This window comes from Mya arenaria, chromosome 7 (assembly GCF_026914265.1).
Source record: "Mya arenaria isolate MELC-2E11 chromosome 7, ASM2691426v1".
Taxonomy (NCBI): Eukaryota; Metazoa; Mollusca; class Bivalvia; order Myida; family Myidae; genus Mya; species Mya arenaria.
Window position 1 is genome coordinate 12,330,060 of NC_069128.1, and position 15,771 is coordinate 12,345,830.

The 15,771-nt window shown below is 32.1% G+C and overlaps 2 long non-coding RNA genes across 6 annotated transcripts; one reads left to right on the forward strand and one right to left on the reverse strand.

Moving 5' to 3' along the window:
* Positions 1 to 3,637: 3,637 nt before the first annotated feature.
* LOC128239815 (uncharacterized) lies at positions 3,638 to 10,052 on the reverse strand. Of its 2 annotated transcripts, none has more exons than XR_008261928.1 (5): positions 9,913 to 10,052; positions 8,746 to 8,822; positions 8,332 to 8,413; positions 7,426 to 7,556; positions 3,638 to 6,344 (listed from the first exon to the last, which is right to left on the reverse strand). It is a non-coding gene; the product is annotated as an uncharacterized LOC128239815 (long non-coding RNA). The 2 variants fall into 2 exon arrangements; XR_008261929.1 differs by having other exon boundaries at positions 9,921 to 10,034.
* Positions 10,053 to 10,091: 39 nt separating this feature from the next.
* Positions 10,092 to 15,335, forward strand: LOC128239816 (uncharacterized). 4 transcript variants are annotated; one of them, XR_008261930.1, is made up of 4 exons: positions 10,092 to 10,190; positions 13,106 to 13,217; positions 13,520 to 13,643; positions 15,200 to 15,335. It is a non-coding gene; the product is annotated as an uncharacterized LOC128239816 (long non-coding RNA). The 4 variants fall into 4 exon arrangements; XR_008261931.1 differs by having other exon boundaries at positions 13,106 to 13,188; XR_008261932.1 differs by having other exon boundaries at positions 10,138 to 10,237.
* The last annotated feature ends 436 nt before the right edge of the window (positions 15,336 to 15,771 follow it).

Sequence of the window (15,771 nt, forward strand, 5' to 3'; positions counted from 1 at the left end):
ATTTAAAAGTTTCAAGTATGACTTCCACTTACAGAATAACTTCGTGACACAACCTTAAAGATTGAATGAACTTATTGATGGATCCGCACTCTTTAATCTTTACATTTGCGATATGAGATAGACCAACGTATTTAGAGCTGCACTCTCACAGATTAAACTTTTTGACAACTTTTTTTTTATTTTTTGTCTTGGAACGAGCCAATTTTTGCGCAAATATATGGTATCCAGTTATATAAGACTGCTGACAAAAACTTAGATCGCAGACTTTTGATTTTTTATGCATTTTCTTAAACCTTTAGTAACGGTTTAAAGCCATTATACATTAATTTTCGAACGGAAATATGAAAATCTACGATGTGATCTTTTGTCAGCAATCTTATATCATTGCTTTGCAGATATTTACGCAAAAATTTGCTCTTTCCAAGGCAAAAAATAAAAAAAAAGTTGTAAAAATGGTATATCTGTGAGAGTGCAGCTTTAAAATACCAATTGATTTCTAAACATTAGTTATTAATTTAATTTGAAACCGGGTGAAATTGTCAATAATATATAAACAGTGAATTATTTGAATCTAGAAAAAAATATTAAATCTAGAATGCTTAGACCAAGTTGAGATTGATATCTTATATCAACACAGTGCATAGACTCTATACACTATATGGATATGCACGATACACCGTGACAGTACATACACTGGCGTTATATTCTATACCAGTATATACTGTGCACGGTATATATTAGGGATGCAAACGAATATTCGAATATTCGAATATTCGATCAAACGTTTGGTATTCGAATGTCAAAATCGGTATTCGAATATTCGATGTTTTTTTTGTTGAATAATAATAATAATAAATATTTTGCCTACAACTATGTTGTTGTATTTAAGATTCGTTTGTCTTGTTTAAACAACGATTGGCCCATAATGCCAGAGGTGTGAATGTGATGACAATACACTAAACACGCGGCATTTATCATTTAGGGACATATCGTCGGGTACTATAAAAAGTCCCCGTGTTTTTACAATAACTAGCTTAATGTAAAAACACGGGGAGTGACAGAAAATGACAAGTGACAGAAAAAAAATCCAATTATTTTAAGTAAATTGCTTCTACCAATTAAGAAAATCTAAAATAGACTAGTTCCCAAGTTGGTTTAGTTTTTCCGTAGTTTATATATTATAGGTCAATCCCAGAACGAGGCTGCTCGTCCTACGGAGACTCTCCATTGGCACATAACGCCATTTGACCAAAAATCCATCTAGGTTCACGTTGTTTACAAATATGAAGGCAGAGGAATATTAATAAAAAGTTTTTGGTAATTTTTCTCTGTTGATAAAGTATGACTTTTTGTCTTTCTGAAATGAAGAATTTCAGAGGCTCATTTGGTGTTATTCAGGGTCCGCCACGCGTAGTTATTACGACAAGGAAAAGCTAAAATGCCCCGGCTATTACTTTAGAGAATATTATAAAAGTTTACTACAACTTTTAAAAGATGTATTTTGGTAATCGAATATTCGAATATTCGTTCGAAAGAATTACCGAATATTCGAATATCAATTTTGCCATTCGTTTGCATCCCTAGTATATATTCTATTCATTCTCAGAGGTGTTGAAGCAGTGCTTCAACACCCCTGTTCTCTATACAATGTATACAGCCAGAGATTTTGAAGATTTACTTCAACTCCTCTGTTATAGTCTATATACATTGTGGAAGCGTGCACTATACTCTATTCATTGTCAAGAGGTGTTGAAGCAGTGCTTCAACACCCCTGTTCTCTATACAATGTATACAGCCAGAGATTTTGAAGATTTACTTCAACTCCTCTGTTATAGTCTATATACATTGTGGAAGCGTGCACTATACTCTATTCATTGTCAAGAGGTGTTGAAGCAGTGCTTCAACACCCCTGTTCTCTATACAATGTATACAGCCAGAGATTTTGAAGATTTACTTCAACTCCTCTGTTATAGTCTATATACATTGTGGAAGCGTGCACTATACTCTATTCATTGTCAAGAGGTGTTGAAGCAGTGCTTCAACACCCCTGTTCTCTATACAATGTATACAGCCAGAGATTTTGAAGATTTACTTCAACTCCTCTGTTATAGTCTATATACATTGTGGAAGCGTGCACTATACTCTATTCATTCTTAGAGGTGTTGAAGCAGTGCTTCAACACCCCTGTTCTCTATGCAATGTATCAACCAGAGATTTTGAAACTTTACATCAATTCCTCTGTTATAGTCTATATACATTGTGGTGGCGTGCACTATTCTCTATCTGTAAATTTGAACCTGTGTTATAGTCTATATACATTGTGGTAGCGTGCACTATACTAAACTCATTCTCAGCGGTGTTGAAGCAGTGCTTCAACACCTCTGTTCTCTATTCAATGTATACAAACGGAGATTTTTGAACAAAAAATGAAGAAAACTGCACAAAAATAGTTTTGATGAATTTATGTCATATCAGGCAACATATTTAATATACTTAAATCATAGAACAATTATATGGCGCAAAAAATGATTTTTGGGGTAAAATGTTGGAAAAATTAAATGAAAATGACAATTTATGAATTTTGCCAATAACTCTGCCTAATTTTGCAATAAAAACACCAGAACTACTGCAGCTAATATATATCATTTAACATTATTATATATTATATAGAAACACAGTTTTTTTTTAAAATATGATTTTCGGGGTAAAATGTATGAAAAATTAAATGGAAATGAGAATTTCTGGAATTTGCCAATAACTTTTTCAAATATTGCAATAGAATGACCAGAATTACTGTATTTCATAAATATTACAGTTTAATATATCAAAAGTAAAGAAACTATGTAATTTTGTGAAATGTGAATTTTGGGGAAAATGTTTGAAAAATTAAATAAAAATGAGAATTTCTGAAATTGCAAATTATTAGCACAAATTTTGCAATACAATGACCAGAAATTTTACTGTATTCAATAGATACTATAATACAGTATAACAAACCTAAAGTGTAGAAACCATGTATTGTGTGAAGTGTGATTTGGGGGGTAAAATGAAATTAAATAAAAATCGACACACAGCAGTTATCAAACAACACAAATAAACAAAAATCATTTATGTGCATTTTTCTGAAATTGTCTCCTTAATTTTTGAAGCTCTGCATCAATCCTCTGTCAAATCAACTAACCTTGTTCTCTGTATTCATTTATGATGATCCCCTTTTAGTTAATAAATCTTTTGAAATCATTGAAAATTGACCTTTTTCTCTGTCACCTGTATGTCGATGAATTTTATAATGCAGATATTTGCCAGACTCGCAAAATTCATAACAAACCAAAAGCCCAAGGCATTTTTTCAAGAATATAATGCGACAGTCACTTGGGTGTGGAGCCTTGCCCAGCAACGTCTACATTTTTAAATTGTCATAGCCTAAAATTGCCATTTCCCGACATGCCAACATTTAGACATATCCAACATGATAACCCAAACTAAGGTCTCCCTAGGCTAAATACTTTTCCAGCTAGACACTAGAATTGGACCTACAATATCGAAGATGTCCATAAAACCCAATTCACATAACAGGACAGGAGACCAGGACAACCAAAAGACATGGTTGTCTATGTTATAAACAAACAAGACTATGCATTTACCATAACTGTATCTATTTTGAACATGAACAGAACATTAGTAAATTTAATCCTAAGAATCTGATGTCAATAATCCCGTACATGTATGTATATCTATGTCCATCAATATGATAAGAAATGGAAGTTTCTTCTAAAACATACACAGAAACAGCTATTGTTCATATAAACCATAACATAAGGTGTCTTATAATTATGTCAACAAGAGCTGTCTTTGGACAGCACGCTCAATTAAATGAGGCTTTGTCTTAAAAATGAATACAATAATGATGTAATATGTGCCTGTCGAAAGCAATAAAAAGAGTCAAATTAAAAAGTTAACTAGAAATGCTGCAATGCAACAAGAACTTCAGCCTTTATTGTGAGATTCAGTTTTAAATGTATTAAAACTGAAGTTATTCAGTACCAAGCATTTTTCTATTTTTAGTTACAGTGACCATGACCCTAGGGACCCAAATCAAATATAAAAATGAATGGAAATTTTGCCTTTAGACAGTTATTAAATGGTAAATAATATTTGACAGTTATCTATGTACATCTACATTTTAACTTTAAAAAGGTTTCCTTGACATTAAACAATCATTTGTTTTTATAAACAAAAAATTAACAAAACAATGTGGCGAACAGATCAAGAATCTAGGTTTAAGAAGTGACATTTCTAGAGGCTTACCATGTGCTCCAATATGTATGGAACTTAATAACCATGGTTTTATTGAATTTATACTGTCATATAGGATAATGTGCATTATAGTTAACAGAACACTCAAAAGTACAATGAAACATTTAGGTTAGAAGTTAAAATATAACAATAGAACAAGGTAACTAAAAAAAATATAGATTAAAAATAATAATATATGATTTGCATTCATTTAATTCATGTTTAAAACAAACTTTTAATAATGAGCTAGCTCAATTGTTACTAAGCAATGTGCTTTATTGCTCACCTCAGAACCAGACACATTATTTGTTTCAATAATATGTTCACAAGATTTTATTCACTAAAATATGTGCCTAATTATTAACTTTTTACATGTTATGCCTTATTTGTTGTAAAGTCTTGCTGGCTAAGTTGTGATTTATGATGAGGAAACAATACCTCTATGAATAGCAATTTTTAAGGCTTTTAATACTTGATTTAGTGACTCCTGTTTCATCTTACCTACATTCATTCTTTAAGGAGGGCTTGGGAAGAGAATATGGCCTATAAAACTAGAACATTTTAACCAAATTTCATTCATATAAAGTGGAACTTGAGGCCACTCTAATCAAACACATTTTGACCAATAAACAAGTTTCACCTAATATTATTTAAATGTTGACGAGAATAAATACTGACAAATATCATGAAAATTATATATATAGTTTCTGAAGCATTTACAGTTTATATTATTAGAACAAACAACCTACATGCTTTTTGTCCAACCTGAACAGTTATCAATCTCTACTAAGATTTTTTTGGTAAACATATTCTGGCCAGTATGAATAAAGACCAAAGAGACAAGAGCTGTCACAGAGACAGCGCTCTCGACTATTCCGCTGCTTTTCAGTGAAAGGATTGAAAAGTTTTGGCGAAACATGCATGGATCACTGTTAGATTAGATTTCAATGCAATACATGATGTGCTGAGATATTAACATAAATGTGGTTACATGCAAAATTTTAACCAGAATTTTTATCTAACTTGATTATTCAATTAGGTTGGGTGGTTGTATAAAGTCTCAATGCAATTCATCCAGTAGTTGCTGAGATATTGACCTATGTGTGCTTACATGCAAAACCTTAACCAGAATTTCTGAGTGAAATAATAAACGCAAGTATTTGCATTAAATGCAAACTATAGTTATATAACTTGGAAAATTAAGTAGGTTGGATGGTTGAGTACCATTGTATCAAGTCTCAATGCAATACCTCAAGCAGTTGCTGAGATATTAACCTTAGATATAATGTGTGCTTCCATGCAAAACCTTAACCAGAATTTCTAAGTCAAATAATAAAGGCCTATTATTTACATTAAATGCAAACTAGAGTTATCTTACTTGTTTAAAAAAAGTAGGTTGGATGGTTGAGTACCATTGTATCAAGTCTCAATGCAATACCTCAAGCAGTTGCTGAGATATTAACCTATGTGTGCTTGCATGCAAAACCTTAACCAGAATTTCTAAGTCAAATAATAAAGGCCTATTATTTACATTAAATGCAAACTAGAGTTATCTTACTTGTTTAAATAAGTAGGTTGGATGGTTGAGTACCATTGTATAAAGTCTCAATGCAATACCTCAAGTAGTTGCTGAGATATTAACCTATGTGTGCTTGCACGCAAACCCTTAACCAAGGGGTGACACCGACGCCGACGCTTGGTTGAGTAGTATAGCTCTCCATATTCTACGAAAAGTTGAGCTAAAAATGAGTCCCCATACTAAAGTGTTAACGCTGTATGAAACTGTTAATAAAAATGAAGGACAGACTATGATCAATCACAATAGTTCAACATGAGCACTTTGTACTGTGTTGAGGTAAATGTTAATCATCCAACTTATCTAAGGGTAATCTATTTTCAAATCTATAATGTATTTGTCTGTTAAAAGTTAAAATTGGTATATCATTCCAATTTTAGTGAATCTTTATGTGACGGATGTCTTGTCCATTAAGTTGCCTTCAATGAAGATTTTGAAGTCAGACTGTCTCTTGTTGGATGTGGGGAGTTTTCTGAAAGAAAAAGGAACATTAAGCAATACATAAACACAGTTCCATTGTTGGCTTCAAATATTGAACTATTAAGCAGCTTTTCATTCATTTGTGCCATTGGCTTCAATGTTAAAATTTGATAGTTACCCCATATAAGTATCATTTGAAAGGGCTTTGCATACTGATTACTTATATGTAAAATCAATGACAAGAACATATTTTCACCTTGAAAAGTTATTGCTGGCATCCCAAAATCACATTATTGTTCATCAGATACATTAAGTTATTATCTATCTTTCAAAAGCTCTATGGTTGATTTTGAAATATGATAGTTCTTATACATATTATATCTTAATATTACAAATTAGCCACACTTTTTGTGATATAGATTTTATATATATGCACATAAAAATATGTAACAAAAAATATACAAATAAATAAGAAACGATAAAAACACACAAATCTTAGTTTATTTTACATTGATAGATAGTTCATATAAACTTTGCTAAACACAGAAAGAAAATAATTGTTTCTATTACAGGATTTGAACCTGGACAATTAATTTTAATGTCAATGAGCATATTTGAGCATGATCACAACTGTGCATTACAACAAAGGATAACATTGAAAACTAACAAAGGGCAACTACTACAAAAAAAATCTTGAGTTATGGTTTCTGTGCACTGCACTTCTGCTAAATGAGATCTATCTGTACATATTTGAAGTTTGAGATCAACACCTCAAAGACTTTTCAAGTTCTGCTGCAGACAAAAACTCAGTATGAAATATAACAAAGGGTTATTACAAAAAGAACTGTAAACAGAGTTATGGTCCCTTAACACTGCACTTCTTCTCAATAGGGATCTATCTGTATATGAAGTTTGAAGTTAATACCTAGGGGATTTATGCTCAAGATTACATTCCGTGCACACGCACACACACGTGCACAATTACACAATTACTGTATCCACTTTGCCTTTTGGCAAGGGATAATCAATAGTTTAGTCCTCATCATCAGGGTCTTAAACAAACATGATGAACATAATCATAGCATGCATAAAACAGTTTACAGTTGTATCAAATCTGGAATAAAAAACTGTACCTAGATGAATTTGTAACAGGTGGCAATCAGTCATCACTTTCCTGTTTCCTGTTTCTCATTGTGTCATTCCTGTATCTCATTGTGTCTTAGTTGGTTTAGTACAACTCTGGCCTGGTCCACAATTGCAACAACTGAAAAACAACTGAACGATTAGCAAAAGAGAACTTATACCTTAAATGTACATAATATATTGCTACTAAAAAATGACTCATACTGTCAAACACTTGTTTCCATGAAAAACTACAGCTATCACCTATTGTAATAAGAGGTTTCACTGAGAGTGATATTTGCTTTTAAGCATACAGTAACCAATTAGGCAATAATTTTAAAACTGCCAAGCACAAAATAAACATAAGAAAATAATCCTTAATATACCAAAAACAGAATAGTGTTTTGTTAAATTAAAGTAAAAAATGAAAAAAAGTTATGAAGAGAAGAAAAAAAATAAAAAAAATATAAAGATAATAATCAAAGGTTTACAATTCTTTGACTACCATACACAATTTAATGATTCATATGCACAGCTATTTTTCTTATCACGTCCAATATGTGCATGAAGTTTGAAGTTAATACCTCAAAAACATAGAAAAGTGAAAGAAAATAATCAAAGACCAATAACTCTAAAATACCATAAACAAAAATGTTTTTTGCACAGCACTTCTCCTCAACATATTTAATATGTGTTAGAAATCTCAGAAGCATTTGGAATTATGGATAATAGAAGACTTGTCCAAATGAACCCTAACCATCAAGTGGTAGGAGTATAATAGCAGAGACAAATCATACATATGTCTTTATATTAATATGTCAATGTATGTTTGAACAGAATAATTATGTAAATTCTCATTTCTTGGCTTACCTCATATTTATATTGTTATACATAGAATTAATCCAAAGAGAACTTACCATTCACTGACAAGATTTCCTCATTATACACAGGAGTATCTTCATACTTTTAGAATCTCTCCATTTTTCATCTCCATGGGAACTGCAATGCATAACACATAAGAAAGGAAATCAAACAATTGCATTTTTTAAAACAATTTGTAGAGAAAAATAAAACATGACTTCAGACACATGCAGAATCATTTGCATTTATTTTAAGCAAGTTACAAGAGTAACTGTACCCTATGCCATCTGAGTAAAATCTGCATGCAACAAACATGTGCATGCAAAATTGCATGGACTTTCATTTATTGCTTAACAGTTTCAATTAAACCTAACAACCTGACCAAATACTTGAAATATCTTATACTTGAATACATTATGTTATACTAGTAAATGACATTGAGTACATGTAAATATGTGTTAAAAATCTACCTTTCAAATCCAATGCTTTCTTTGCATCAAAACGTTTGTCTGTTTGCCCTTAAATTGGTCCCTCAAGAGTATCTGGTCTGAAATAAATATAAAATTCACCTACTTTTAAGCTAAAATTAGCTATAATACTAACTTGGCTGATCTTAGGAAAAATGAATCTTAAAGCTGCACTCTCACAGATTGACTGTTTTAACATTATTATTATCTCAAGAGAATCAATGCCTTTAATTGCTAACAATAAAACAGAAGTCATGTATTGAGAAATCTGCTTATTATTTCATTTTTCTGAAAGTGTTCAAATTTAAGTCACAGAACAACAATTATGAACGTACATATGAAAAACAGCTATCTGATATTTTTTCAGCAGTTTTAAATCATGGTTCGCGGACATAATTTATGCACTAACATTGCATGATTCATTCCATGATGAAAAAAAAAGTTGTCAGAATGGTAAATCTGTGAAAATGCAGCTTTAATAACAATCCCCAACAGTTCCTCCCAAAGACTTGTTTAAAAGGGGCTGTAATCTGTTTAATGAAATAGCGGAAAAAAAGAAAATTGACGAAAACTGACATAAACTTGGTATCTATGTGTACAATGCATTAAAACTTACTAACTGAAGTACCACATAATTTACAATAAAAAAAAATCGCCAATATATTACAAGTTAGGTATAAAGATTAAATATTCCAACTGTTTAGGATAAGCCTTCATAGCACAGTGGATACAACACTGGACTGCAATTTTGGCGACACCGGTTCCAACACATTCTCTGACTTGATTTTTTTTTTTTACATTTTGCATTTTGGTAAAAAAAAATTACCATTATGATATCAAAGATCAAAAGATTTTTTGAATAATTGTCCTGAGATTCTTTACAGAATATTTTTTTTTTTTTTTTTGGGGGGGGGGGTCCCACCCCTTTTCTGGATCCGCTAGTGTGGGTTACTCCCGTAAAATGAACTGAATTTAATTTGGTGCAAAGCTCTAATAAAAATTTGTGTATTCAATTAAATTCATAAAACTAATTAATGTAAACAAACCATTTGCAACTATCCCTGAATAACTTTTAAATGATAGTGATTATTTTCATTTGCATGATAACTAAGAAAATATAAAATAACACTTGAGTGTCCTGTATGGTATCCCGATATAGTCAATACTTACAACTTAACATGTGCAGGAATCAGGAAGGAGTTCCATTCTACCAACTTAATACCATTCTTATTTGTCGTCTTCTTAACCGGATGCTTGAATTTTTGTAAACAAACCCAATGAACCCTGCATCGTTCCACTAGACTTTCTCGCTTAATATTTACGCTCGGTTGTGCCTGTATCGAAGAAAATGAAGACCAGTCCAAAACATTGCGTCATTTAGTATTTAGCACGCGCGAGAGAGGTTCAAACGGGTTCAAAACATCGAATTTGACCGACACTGAACAGAGGTATATGGCTATTTTCTTTGAAAATATAACACTTTCTAGTTCAAAAGGTAATTGAATTTATGTAGATACGTAAACAATTGACAGTTTAACGAGTATATTTTATTGATATAACGAAGTACTCCTTAAAGCTGCACTCTCACATACATGTATTTTGACAACTTTGTTATTTTTTATTTTTGTCTTGGAGTTTGAATGAGCCAGTTTCTGTGAAAATTAATATATGCAAATAAGTGATATAAGCCTGCTGACATATTCCGTTAAAAAAAATGTTTTATGGCTAAAAGTGCTACTAACAGTTGGAAGAAAAATGCATAAAACATCATTTTCTTAAAGCTGCACTCTCACAGATTGAACATTTTGCCAACTTTTTTATGTTTTATCTTGGAATGTACTAATTTTGGCGAAAATCCATGGAAACCAGTTATATAAGACTGCTGACAAATATAGATCGCAAATTTTTATATATACCAGTTCAAAAATTGATGTTTTGTTCATTTTTCTAAAACGTTTATTAACGGTTTTAGCCATAAAACATTAATTTTCAAACGGAAATATGAAAATCTATGATCTGGTTTTTCGTAAGCAATCCTATATCATTGGTTTGCAGATATTTATACAAAAATTTGCTCTTTCCAAGACAAAAAATAAAAAAAGTTGTAAAAATGGTATATCTGTGATAGTGAAGCTTTAACTAAAATATATATGCAATCCAATGTTTTTTTAAGCAGTCTTGTGTCACTGTTTTTCTTGCACTTATGCATTTATTGGCTTGTATAAAGACAAAAAATAAAACAGTTGTCAAAACATTTAATCTGTTAAAGTGCAATGTTTATTTAAATATACTTGATGCTTGCCTCAATCATTGCCGCTGACCGATCATCAGATGACAGCACCAACATCCAACAATGCAGCGATATTTTTAAAGTCTCTTTCACATCATTCTGTATCCTAATATTTTAATTTATTTAAGATAGTTGCTTATCAAGATGTTGAATGCATATTTTACAGCCTTTTAGGCTTTAGAGTGTATTCAATGTCATTTTCAGAAGAAATATCTTGATCGAAGCTAGGAACAAGCTCACAACTGGCATTAGTGAGTCATGCCTGTCAAAACTAATTTTGGGGTACACGCATGTGTCTTTTAAAGTAGTACAGTAGACATCAACTTTACAATGTACATGAATACATTGCATTCATACTTTAGTTATTTATGTATTCATGTACATTGTAAAGTTATTGTAGATGTAGATCGTGTCTATGAGAACCAGCCGTTCAGTTAGCTCAGTTGGTTACAGCGCCATGATAGTGTTCCAGCAGTTGTTGTTGGTTCAAGCTCCACACTGGGGCACTTCTCCTCCCAGGTTTACTTAAATGGTGGCAGCGGTACATGGCAGGAGTGCCTCCGTCAGCTTTAAACTACAGTCGAAACTCGATGGCTCGATATTCTAGGGACCAGCCAAAATACTTCGAGCCTCGAGAATATCGAGCCAAGCGGGATTGCTTACAGAATGTTATTTTTTTTATTATTCGTTACAAAAAGTCTTGTTTACCTCGTTTGTTATTGGCTATGCTATCTCCGCGAAAGAAGAGTATTAATTGGGCATAGTTACACGTCTTAAAGTTCGTAACATCACTTATTCGATACTTAGAAAATATTATTTGATTGTTTTTATTAATTATAAAAATTATGCGAAAACAGCAAACAAGTAATTTTAAACAGTGGGTAACAAAAACCTAGCTTATTAGTTATATAAGGATGCATTGAAATTTATACATGTATAACAATTAGGGAAAGAACTTAGATAAAGTGATGGCATGTTTATTCAAACTGTTAAGTCATTCAAATTTGATAATAATTATAATAAATTGAATTAATTTTTATCGATTAGCGCCGTGTGCTAAATGAAGCCAACAAAACAAATCAAGGTGTGAGGTTCTTACCTGAACCCGCGAAAATGACATCGACCCAAGCAAACAAAATTGTGAAATTCTTACTTGGAACCGCAAAAATGACTTCGAGCGTGGAGAAATATCGACCCTCAATATATCGAGCCATCCGATCAAATTTTATATGAACAAAGAGTTAAACAAAATCGGTTCTTTTAATCTGGTTCAAGCCAACGAGGATATCGAGCCATGAGATATCGAGCCAACGAGTTTCGACTGTAATATATATATAAAGGGTTAATGGAGAGGAGTGGAGTGTATTGTGTGTCACTGTCAGTGTGTAAGAACCAGCCGCTCCGATGTGGAAATACTTGTACCATAAGTCATGGTTTTTAAGTTTATTGTTTAAAGTTTCATTTTCTAGTTTTGACCTTAAAGGTGCACTCTCACAGATTGAACGTTTTGACAATTTTTTTGTCTTGGAATGAGGCAATTTTTGCGAAAATCCATGGAAACCAGTTATTTAAGACAGCTGACAAAAAATTAGATAGCAGATTTTTATATTTAAGTTTTAAAAGTAATGTTTTATGCATTTTTCTTAAACCATTAGTAACGGTTTAAGCCATAAAACATTAATTTTCGAACGGAAATATAGAAATCTGGTATATCTGTGAGAGTGCAGCTTTAAATTTTATGATTTAATGACAACTGCCTTGAAATAGATACCTGATTTAAGCATTATGCCAATGTTTATAAATTTCTATTATATTTTACTGTGAAATAATGTAAATATATACATATAATTGTTTGTGTTAGTTTAAATTTGCTTGATTTATCATTAACCTAATTATATATTCTTTCATTTTTTTTTTGTATTAACCCAATATTATGTCATATAATATATCTATGGGTATATAATACCAAGGTAAACACATGTATACAAATCACTTATTATTATGTATAGATAGTTTTTATTTCCATGTAACTCATTTGCCTACATACATTTTGGAAAATGTGGTCCATTACAGATAAAACCCAGATGTATACATGGCCTGGATTTCCATATTATGCTGCCCAGAATAAAAGACGATGCAGTCCAGATAAAAACATTGTATGGCTCAATAATCTTTACCAAACTTGGTAAAAAAAACTTTGTCATATTATGAGAAATCCCTGTTTTTTTGTTAATCATCTTCATTCACAGTATATGCAATTCACCAAGCAACACAAGACTTAAGTTAATGTCCACTTGACACATTTCTAGTATATTTGGCTTGTACATAAACATCACTTTTTCATAAGAGAATAAATCTCATGTAGGACATTTAGATTGCTCTAGAAATAATTGCCAAGATGTTTTGCATTTGAATCATGTTTAAAGCATACCCAACATTATTTGCATTTATTGTGTTCATGATTGTGTTGTATTCTTCCTTTTTAAGATGCATCAGATGAAGTCTTTGACTTTCTAGAAAGGGATTTTGTAAGCTAGTACTGGACATGAAGACAGTCACTTGGAAATGATGATTGTGCAACAGCGGTTAAACATATGCAATACATCATATGGTAATTTCTTTTCACCTCAATGAATATTTAAGTGACCTACCCACAAATAAAGTGATTCTCTAATAGTTCCAATTTCCACTTTGATTTTGTAATCTGGTATTCTTCATTACTACTACCCGTAACTGGTATCTAAAAATAACATTATAATATTCATCAATAATATCATAAGACCATGTGAATATTCAGTAATTTATATATGTAATCAATTTGTTTTTGTGTATGTGGTGTTTATATGTTGGAGTTTGTAGTTCATTGTCAGTGATTTTTTTATTGTGAAAAACTCCATTTTCCCCAAAATTAAAAAAATTACATTACATTCCGGATTAAAATAGCAATGAATTTCTTGAAATATAAACAAAATCTTGACAAGTCTTACTCTTTCACAGCATAAGGTATGCATAAAAAAGTTAAAAAATGTATATTTGCCATTATATAAGCAATTTTGGCCTGATTTTGTATTTTTTCCAAAGTTGACTTTTTACCGAATTTGCGAGGTACATTGTACAGGCAGTAAAAAGAATTCATAATTTTTTTTTATGAATGTTGTTCAAGTTTCGTCCTTGGGGTCAAAGTTGTCCTAACCAGAGTTCCCCTGTTAATGATAGACTTCTAGAACAAAAATTGATACACATTCAAATCAGGCAATGACTTCTGCAGTAATGTATGAATTCCTTAGAAACTGATGTCTAAACTAAAAGGTATTTAGTTTCAAAGATTATGAAACAAGTTGTTACAACAATATAATAATCACCTTTTGGCAGGATGTTAAGCAAGGTTTTGCCTTGTTGAGGAAATCGTAGACCTCGTAGTACCCTTAAGGAACCCACTTGTCTAACTTAGTGACTTAACAATCCAAACTCACAATGTCTTCCTTAACAACCACTTTATAAGCAACCAAGGACATCCTTATCAAATACTTCATTTACAGCAGCCAATGACTTCCATAAAATATGATGACTTCCTAAACAATCCTTGGCTTCTTTATCAACCAATGATTGCCTTAGCAACTACCTTCATCCATAGCAACAAATGAATCCCCATTCAACCAATGACTTCTATAGCATCCAATTCCTTCCAACGCATCCATTAACTACCTTTATAGGCACCAATGCCTTATTTAGCAACCATTTTTTCCTGAGCAACAGCCAACATCCATAGCAACCAATTACTTCCTTAGTAATCATTTACTTCCATAGCAACATTCTGGTTCATTACCGTAACATCCATTGACCATGGGAACAACCAGCTTACCATAATTCTCATTTCTGTTAACAAAGAGCAGCCTTCTTTGAGGAGTCCTTATCAACCATCAAATAACACAGCAACCACTAACCTGCTAAGCAAATAGCAACACCTTTCATAACCAGTTGTTACCTGACTGACTTGTTCATGGTCATTTTAATCAGGTGACCAATTAAGGGCCATGCTGGCCCTTTTGTTTTGAATGTACATTTCCTTAGCTTATTCATTTAATTCAGCAAATGTATAAACATAGTGTACAATACTTTCAAGTTTTGTCATTATTATATATTATCAATGTTTTAATTTTCAAACAGGTGACCAGACAGGGAGGAAACTAGGGAAATGGTTATCCACCAACAGCCCAAGTGCTTGGTTGATAAGAGGAGCCACAGCATTAAACATTACTGCACAAAGTGGTGTGCTTTGCTAACACTTATGATTGTGATTTGATAAAAAGCAATGAATGAACGCTCATTATTCATAACTATAACTAAAACATTGATGTCAAAAGTTGTCAATTTTCAACATATATAGTATTTGAGATCCTGATCTATAGTTGTGTGCAATGGATTATCAAACAAAAACAAAAGAGTGGGCAACAAAATGAATAGCATAATGCACCAGTCAATTGTAGCCACATCCCGCCCCCAGGTCCGGGGACTTTTGACTTTTGGTCCAGCCTACCCCAGGTTAAATTCCCTGAACTGATCCTGAACTAAAATCCCTGCCAAATTCCCCCCGCATCCAACATACCATAGGTAAGACAAAACCACCGCATTCACACCCAGTATACCCCCAGACGGGGGTGGTGGTGGTTACAATTGACATGTGCATTACCCACTACCCATTTACACCAGTAATTCATAATTATATTTGATAGACATGC